This window comes from Helianthus annuus, chromosome 2, assembly GCF_002127325.2.
Source record: "Helianthus annuus cultivar XRQ/B chromosome 2, HanXRQr2.0-SUNRISE, whole genome shotgun sequence".
In the NCBI taxonomy this organism is placed as follows: domain Eukaryota; kingdom Viridiplantae; phylum Streptophyta; class Magnoliopsida; order Asterales; family Asteraceae; genus Helianthus; species Helianthus annuus.
The window spans coordinates 166864584-166873565 of record NC_035434.2 but is presented as its reverse complement, the minus strand read 5'-3'; the positions used below and the strand labels follow the sequence as shown (position 1 = coordinate 166873565).

Below are 8982 nucleotides of genomic sequence, written 5' to 3'. Positions count from 1 at the left end.
TTACTGATGTGCGCTGTAACTGAATCACCTTCCCTCATCCTAGTATTCACAAGCTCTCGAATAAGATAAACCTTGTTCGCTGCAGAAGGCTTCTCATACATATTCTATAATGCTGCCATCATTCCTCTAGCTGAGGTCTCCTTCTGGATATTGAATGCAAAATTCTCCGATAGAGATAGCGTTATCACTGCCCTGGCTTTCTTATCCATCCTATCCCAATCTGCTTGTGGCATTTTTTCTGGCCTTTCATCCTCGAGCACTACATCTAAGTCTTTCTGACAAAGTAATGCTTCAATCTGCATCTTCCACCAACCAAATTCTTCCCGTCAAACTTTTCGATTTGCACCTTCCCATCTTCTGCCATGATAACACAAGCACGACTAAAACGAAACTGAAATCGAAACAAATAGAAAACCAACACTGAAACAAATAGAAACAGAAAACACCTGATTCAAGTTTCTTTGATCTTCAAACAGACGGTTTAGCACTTGTATCTCAGTACTTATCTCTTTGGTCAAAGTTGAGGGGCCTTTTTGCAAATAAGAGAAAGCTGATTTTCTCTTAAAGAAATAAGAATAAAAAGAACGCCCAGTTTTTTCTTCTTCCTACGACCTGCTCCCACAAAATTCACAAAATCAAGCAACTCAAGTGCAGAATTGAAACCCTAGGTCTTCAATTTTGGAACCCTAGATGCGATATCTAGCAAGGATGGCCTTCAATTTTGTAACCCTAGGCGGCGGCGGCTACTGGGTTATCGAACCCTAGTCGCAATCTGCTGAAGATGTCTTCAAATCGGAGCCCTAATCGGAGTTAGGAACTGACGGCGGTGGCGGCTGTGCTAGCGGCGGCTGGTTCAGAAACCCTAGACGCTATGCCTGCGACTGTGACTGAAACCCGAGACCACGGCTTGTTCTTCAACAGGTAAGTGTTCTTCTTCTTCACCTCTTACCTAGTTCGTGTGAATCAATCAAGAGCCTGAGCTCTGATACCAGTTGTTAGGACCAAGAACACGATTCCACAAACACAAGAACAATCTGCAACAAGCACACACACTCACACACTCTAAATCACAAGAAGAACACAAGATTTATAGTGGTTCGGTCTAATCTGACCTACATCCACTCCCACAACTAGTTCTCTTCTTTATTAGGTTCTCACAAGTTTACAGACATGAATAAGAAGTATATATAGGGGTTACAATTAGGGTTGTTGACTTTACTACATAAACAGAGAATACTCCTGCTAGCTGCAGAAGGAGTGTAACACATAACACCCCTGCTAGCTGCAGAAGGAGTGTAACTAAGAACACCCCTACTAGTCAAATCCTCCACAACCCAACAAGGCCAATCCATCTCTAGTTCTCCATTATTTTGTCCCACATCCTATCTGCCACTTTCCCCGTTAACCACACGTTCACCTGAATAGTCGCGCATTGCAAAAGGAACATTGATTTACACGGAAGATGGGAAAGCATCGAGCCATCTTTAATTCATTTTCCAAACTTGCGAACAGAAATTGAGGGATGAAGCTTTGATTTGGGAAAGGTGTAGCTCAATTTCAAGACTTCCACTAGAGAACCTTGCTTAAGGGATTTAACATATGATTATCTGTTAACAATGGGCTTAATATACCAAATATTTATCATAATATGTTTGTTTATCATCTCTCGGTTTGCTTGTGTAATTTATTCATCTTCTATCTTTGCATGGGAACATGCCTAAGGTTTCAAAAATCTAAATTGTGTATGTCAGATTTGTATCCTATAATTAACGTATAGAAAAAAGATGAGGCATTGTTGTTTCTTAAAACCATCATTTATAAATATGAGGCATTCTTCAAAGCATTGTGAAGGAATATGAGATATTGAAAAGTTTGATTCTTTTTCCTTTTTAATGATATTGATTTTTATATAGGTACAAGAAGTATAGACAGAGGTGACGATCAGTCTTGTAAGTCCATAAAAACTTATTATAACTTGTCATAGTTGAATCAAATTAGTAAATGTTTGCAACAATTATGAAATTTTGGTTTTCGTACTATCTCAATTTATTAAACGCGAAAGGAAGACAATATATTTTTTTTATCAACAAGGTCCACATTGTAGATTTAGCTTAAGGCCTCTAAAAAGATTGAGCCTATCCGGACATGTTCAAACGTGTCTGATGAATACTTGTGCATGTCCGAACACACTTAACGAGAGAGTCTTCAAATTATTTGTGATGGCGTTGTTAGATTGTATAGAAAGAGTATATGTGTGCAATGATGTCAAAGGGTATACAACTGCTTTATGAGGCACATGCAACCATACATTGATTTCTTCGGATGAGAGGAAATATAGATTGTACTCATTGGGGTTGGTGAAGTTGCCCAACTGGTTGGTGAGGACAATTCATGAGAAGTGATCATGATATGCCGACGATTAGGCTAGAACCAACCGCGTCACAAGATATTTGGTTCTGACATGAGCTCGTTGGTGTTACAAGTTCAAAAAAACTACCTCACTGTCCTTTACTAGTTGCAATTATTTAGCGGGGTCATCCGGGGTCGAGCACCCAAGTGTCCCTTTGAGGTGAATGGAACACAATACATAGTATCTATTTTTTTTGTGAAAACATCTTGTTTCCCATTAGGAGACAAACGTAAAAAGTTCAAGGTTGCTCAAGAAAGCGCAAGAATTGAAGTTGAACGTGCTTTTGGTGTTCTAAAAGGTGTCCCACTAACAAACATTACTAAATGAACCAAAAAGTGTCCCTAAACAATTACCTATCTTACTTCTTTTAGTTTTGCTGAATCAATGATAAGGTACTTAATGAACTAATCAGAAAAACTTCTAAAATGCAATATTTTTATAACATTAAATAAATTTCATGTTATATTGTAGAAAGAAAATAAATTAAAATGCAAAAAGTTATTTTTGAGATTTAAAATGGAAACGGGAGGCAAAGTAGTTTTTTTTTAACAGCATCATCTATAATTGAATATGAAAGACAGCCAGAGGCTATGAAAACATACAAAACTCAAAAAGAAATCATACAATCAAGCTAATATCAAATTCTGCCCAGCATTTCCAGTCTATGGACACACCTTTACTTCTATTTTTGACCCATAAAAAAGTATCTTCTTTGATAGCTTCCACAGTTCTTCGGACCGGCTCCATAATCCCGTTGAACTCCTTATTGTTTCTGGCTAACCACAACCTCCACAAGCAGCCCAACGCCACCATGTGAACAACCTGTTTCCACCTCTTAGACCCCACTTGCAACAAGAAGAGATTAAGAATCTGATGAACCAAGTACCTATCTTTTTTTTTTTTTTTTTTTTTTTGAAAAGAGAACTTCATTAAAAACACACATCCGAGTCAAACGGACAAAAGGCCATACAGAAACACAAACCGAGTACCTATCGCTGAGAATTAAATCTAAAAAGTAGTTGTGATTTGTGAATTAAATCTAAAATAGCTAGGCGAATCCCTTATGTGAAGCAACCTTATGTGGTCCAAAATAACATGATATTTCACAAGATCTTCCTTAACAATTAACATCATATAACACCTACTTGTTCCTTGTCAGCCTAATCTGTACCAACATAGCATAGGTTTGTCGGAAACAAAAATCAATATTATAATCTTCCAATTTCAAAGATACATTTTAAATAATTTTAAAATAATACAACACAATTAATCACTTTAGCAAATAGCAAACAACCATGAATCAAACTCAAGAATCTTTATGTATAAACCTGTGTAACTTAAAAATGCTTCATCCGGTCCTCCTCTCAAAGAAGCTAGTAGGATTCTATCGCACGGATGCGGTGTAGATTCGGTTGGTATCTGTTCAGTTTGTCACAAAACGGAAATCCGGTCAGTATCGACACTCGTTATACCAACTGAAAAAGAAAAACCCAAAAATTCAAATCTTGATGTGTAAAAAGAATATCAATGTGTGTTTTACATAAATAGAAGTTTAGAACCATATAAACAAATATCAGTACCAGTTTTGATAATATCAATATTTGTACCGATGTCAGTATCTTATTATAGTATATGAGGTGGAATTGAAAATAAAAAAGGTATTTAATTTGAAATATAAAAGTATATGTATAATACATATATAGTGAGTGTGAGGTTTGATGGCTAACACTAAAAAATGGAAAACTGGGGAATAGTGTATTTAACATGTTAAATAGATCTTAAAAATTAATTTAAAATGCTAAAAAAGATTTTTTTTTTTTTTGTTTTTTTTTAAATTTGAAGCTTTTACATATAAAAATGTGTAGAAATTATTCCAATAAAAAAATTGTAAAAAAAATTATCCTTTTTACTTATTTTAAGAATGTTTTTTTACTTTTTTTTAGTTTTTGATTTTTTCATTAAAAAGACTTCTAACACTACGTCAAAACTGGGCTTTAGTCACACTTTTTTCAAAACCGGCTTGTCACAGTTTTGATTAAATGTGTGGCTAAAGGTTATTTATAATATTTTAATACACTTTTAGCCACACATTTTATTATTAACATGGCCATTGTATAACAGCTAAAAACATTTAGCCACACATTTTATTATTAATGTAACTGTTGTATAACAGATCAAAACCTTTAGCCACACTTTTAAAAAAACTGTGATATTTACTAGCCACAACTAGAAAAGTGTAGCCAAATATAACCTATTGTCACTTTATTTGTTTGATTTCTTGATTCATGTGACGAAAACACATATCTTCAAAACCTTTAGTCATACGTTTAATAAAAAACTGTGACAATTACTAGCCATACTAGAAAAGTGTGACCATCTGTAACTATATGCCACAACTGATTTTTAATGTTGAGATTAAACATAATACATATAGACACTTACAAATTCGTGAGACTAAATATGACCAACTAGGTATTTCATGATAAAAACATGTTTGTGTGAGTAAAGTTAGTAAATGGACACAGGAAAATTTACTTGTGACTAATTCTTCCTCAAAAAACCCCAAAATTCCCTACCTACACAAAACCTAAATTAAACCCCACTAAGTTCAGGAGATCTCCACCGTATCTCCGGCGTGTGTTCGCCACGACCACCGCCAATTCCAACTTCCACAAAACCCTAACCAGTTTTAGTTACCACTTATCATCAACGCTCTCCTCTCATCTACTCTCCTCTGCAACCTAAATTAAGCGTATGATTCTGTTTGAAGCAAGCTAGAATGAGATTGCTCAGATCGATTTTCACTTTCCTCCTCCTCCGGATGTAGGCGGGCTAATTCGAAAACATCTTCAGTGGAGACACTCTGAGAGATCTAAAGTCATATGGTAATTTTTTTTACTCAGAAGGAGTATTGTAGTTTTACTTTACAATTTGATGTAAATTAGGTTAAACATGCGTGGTTTTGTCATGATTAAAGCCCTATGATGTTAATTGGACTTGATATTTGTGATATTTGCTGGTCATATATGGATTGTGAGTTTGAATTGGAGGTTAGTGAGCCCTTGGTTGTGGTTATTTACACCAGTTTTGGTTGTTTGGAGGTTAATTAGGTTAAATATGAGTGATTTTCTTTCTTTTTTCAGGAACTTTGATGCAGCAACTGGTCTCTACTTCCTCTTACACAAGACCAAGCTACTTACGCCGCCTTAGACACCTTTTGTTTGATTCACATTTTTTGATGTTTTTCAGCAAAGACTTCTCAAACATGGGTTTTCATTCTCCTTTTAAATTCTAATTGTTTGCTAGTTGGCCTAAATGAACATATATACATTACCTTGCTGTTAATAGTTGCTGGTGCATTCCTATCCAAAGCCACAAATATAAGGTAATTTGTTGTTTTTTTGCATTTTGTATGATTTGGAGTTAGTTTTGCAGTAAACAAGATACATGCTTGCTGTTTATTTGATGTATCCTACAATATATAACCACAACTTTTGACTAAAATTACAAAAAAATAATGTAATGTTTTGGCGTATAATTTAGAAGATGGTCAATAAGACAAGCTGACCTTGCACAAACAGAGCCACATAGAAGGAACCGACAACCTGTGCTTTTAAAGTGAACAAAAAGTTTGTTAGAAAGCAGGCTCGATCCCGAAACATGTGCTTAAAATTCCACCATCTAACTATTAGACACTTTTTTTCATTTTATTGTACATGTTCACTACAGATTTTATTAATGGGTTCATTTCAAGTTTTTTATATAACCGCTCAATTCAAATTTCAAAACTTAGTGGGTTCGGGTGAACCTAGACCAATATATGTAGGTCCACCCCTGCCATTGAGAATGGAAAGTTCTTTTGTCGGACTGTAACAACATGGCTAGATTTGTCGAGGGTCATCAATGTATTTCATTAACCTTTTTGGCAGTTTCACTCACTAGCTGGTCAATCTTGTAATATTGGTAAGTCATTATTAGGAGCGTATCAAAAAAGTTTTTATGAGAAGGGCCTCCATTTTAGTATTCGCTATGGGCCCCCAAATTGCTTGGGCCAGCCCTGCTGGTTTGTATTATGTAATCATATATGTTTAATGGTTAAACGTCTACTGAAATTATATTCAGCTTGCTGGACTTGTTGAAGTTGAGGAGACATTGAGGTCCCATTATTAAGTTTGTTCAGCTTGCTCGGCTTGAAAAAAAAAAGCTCGAACGAGCCGATCTTAAACGAGCTCGAGTCTAAGCCTGAGCCTAAGAAACAAGCTTGTTTAGTAAATGAGCCTGAGCCGGCTCGTGAGCCTATTGTTTATATAAGTTTTTATTACTGTATTAAATGTATATTTAAATAATAATAAGGTTATGAAAAAATAACTAAATTATATATAACATAATATTATAATTAACATAAATTAACTAACAAATAGAAAATGAGACGAGCTCGAGCTTGAAAAAATACCTACGAGCCGAGCTCGAGCTTGAAAAATTACCTACGAGCCGAGCTCGAGCTTTAAAAATAAATCTCGAATCAAGCCGAGCTCGAACTCTCATAAATTAAACAAGCTCGAGCTTGAGCTTAGTTGAGCTCGGGCTTGGCTCTGCTCGTTTGCACCCTGGCCGGATTCAAAGCAGTATTCTAGTAGGCATATTTTTATATGTTTGTACTTATGATTTAATGTATTCTCAACCAGGATTCAAACATGTCGCCTAATGAACATGTCTTCTTCAGAAGAGCTATGCTCACCCAAATTACAAAAAAAAGGTTGGTCGAAATGAGCGAAACAGATCAAGTGTTTTTGTGTGGCCGTAAGCCTTTTTTCATGTAGTGTAAATGATAAAGTTTATGATTTTAAGTATTCTACATTTAAACATAATGAGTATTGGTTTGTGGTATTCTGTTGTAGGTTAGATGTGCTTGTTGATTGGGTCTGTTATGGGGGTAATAGAGGTCAAGACCGCTAGGAAGCTGAAGAAAAGATTATTCAGGTTCTGTTGGTCGCGGCTTCATATGCTTTCGGAAGGGGTTGGGCAAAGGGTTGTGATTCTTTTGTTGTGTGAGTTTTGGTGTCCATACAGGTTCCGAAAGGGTGGGAGGGGTGTGTTTTGGCGTGTGTTTAACTGGGTCGTGGTTAATATTCGGTATATAGTGTGTTGGTACTAGCAACTTGGTTCTCGTATGTTCATTTTTCGTATATGCGTTCTTTTTCGTGTAAATTTCATTTCGGGTGGGAACCTTTATTCCGAAACCTTAGTGGTGTAGTGGGTCAAGATGGCCGAGGCATAAAGTCTAGACTATCTTGGGGACAAAATGGAAGCTATAAGCTAGAAATAAGGTTTTTAATGAAGAGATTCAGAGGATATGAGGTATTCAGAAGGATATATAGTGTGTGGCTGTGGCTGAAGGAAGAGAGAAGGTTTACAAGAGGAACCCGAGTTATAAGATGTGTCTGTACACCTACAGGTCAATGAGATGTAGTTAAAACAGCAATAGTTTAGCATTCCTAAGTGTCCAATATGTGTTACCAGTTTAACATTCTTTTCTTTGTTAATCTTTAGTAAGGTGTTTAAAAATATAAATGATCACCAACTATATATTTATCTTATTTTTAAAGACGAGATTTCAAATACCCAATTGACGAATGTTTGTTATTTAGTCAACCTTTTTATTAGTGTTTGTGTGGTTTTTTTTTTTTTTTTTACAAAATTGAGCTATATAATTATAACACACAAAAAGTCTAAAGTAACAAAACTTTTACATGGATAATAATAGATCATACTAGAAGTGTACAAAAATCGTACACGGCACCAGACCCGTGAAAAAACGAACCGGTTTCTTTGTACCCGGGTATTTTATACTAGAAACCGACCTCACTCATATGGTATGAATAAGGTATACATGTTGAGCTTAATAACCGTACCCGATTTATACTTAAAAATACTTGGAACCGGTTATATCTTATACTCAATACCCGGGTTTTTTTTAATACCCGAACTTTTAAAGTATAGCTTTATGTTTACTTTACAACTTTTATATTTAATTTTTTAGAAATGCATATTATAGCGCAAATAATTTGTACTTATGTAAAGTTATGTTATTGCAATTTATTTTAATTATTTATACAAATTACAAACCAAATTTAAGTTTTAAATAAATTTACTTTTGTGTAAAATGATAAAAACAAAAACTTTCTTTTAAACCGAGCATTAATGCCTAGACCCATGCCCATTCCTATTCCCGGTCCCAATACCTGGTTTTACCGGACCTGATCATACCCTACTCGGGAACATAGGGTATGAACAATTATGGATCACGATGGACATTAATAATCATACATGTCTTAATGGACCACAATGAGCCTTGATGGATCACAACAAATAATAGTAGATCATACATGTCTTAATAGACTATATTGGGCCTTCATGGATCACCATGGACAATAGTAGATAATATGTCTTAACGAACTATAGTGGACCTTAATGGATCACAATGGACAATAGTATATCATCCATCTCTTAATGGACAATGTCGGGTCTTAACGGATCATAATGGATAATGGTACATCATACATGTCGTAATG

At 35.3% G+C, this 8982-nt stretch overlaps 1 long non-coding RNA gene across 1 annotated transcript; it reads left to right on the top strand.

Annotated features, from left to right (window-relative positions):
- The first annotated feature begins 4917 nt into the window (after positions 1–4917).
- On the top strand, positions 4918–8036 carry LOC110911367. Its single transcript, XR_002576932.2, has 4 exons — positions 4918–5295; positions 5554–5795; positions 7096–7210; positions 7309–8036. It is a non-coding gene; the product is annotated as an uncharacterized LOC110911367 (long non-coding RNA).
- Positions 8037–8982: the final 946 nt, after the last annotated feature.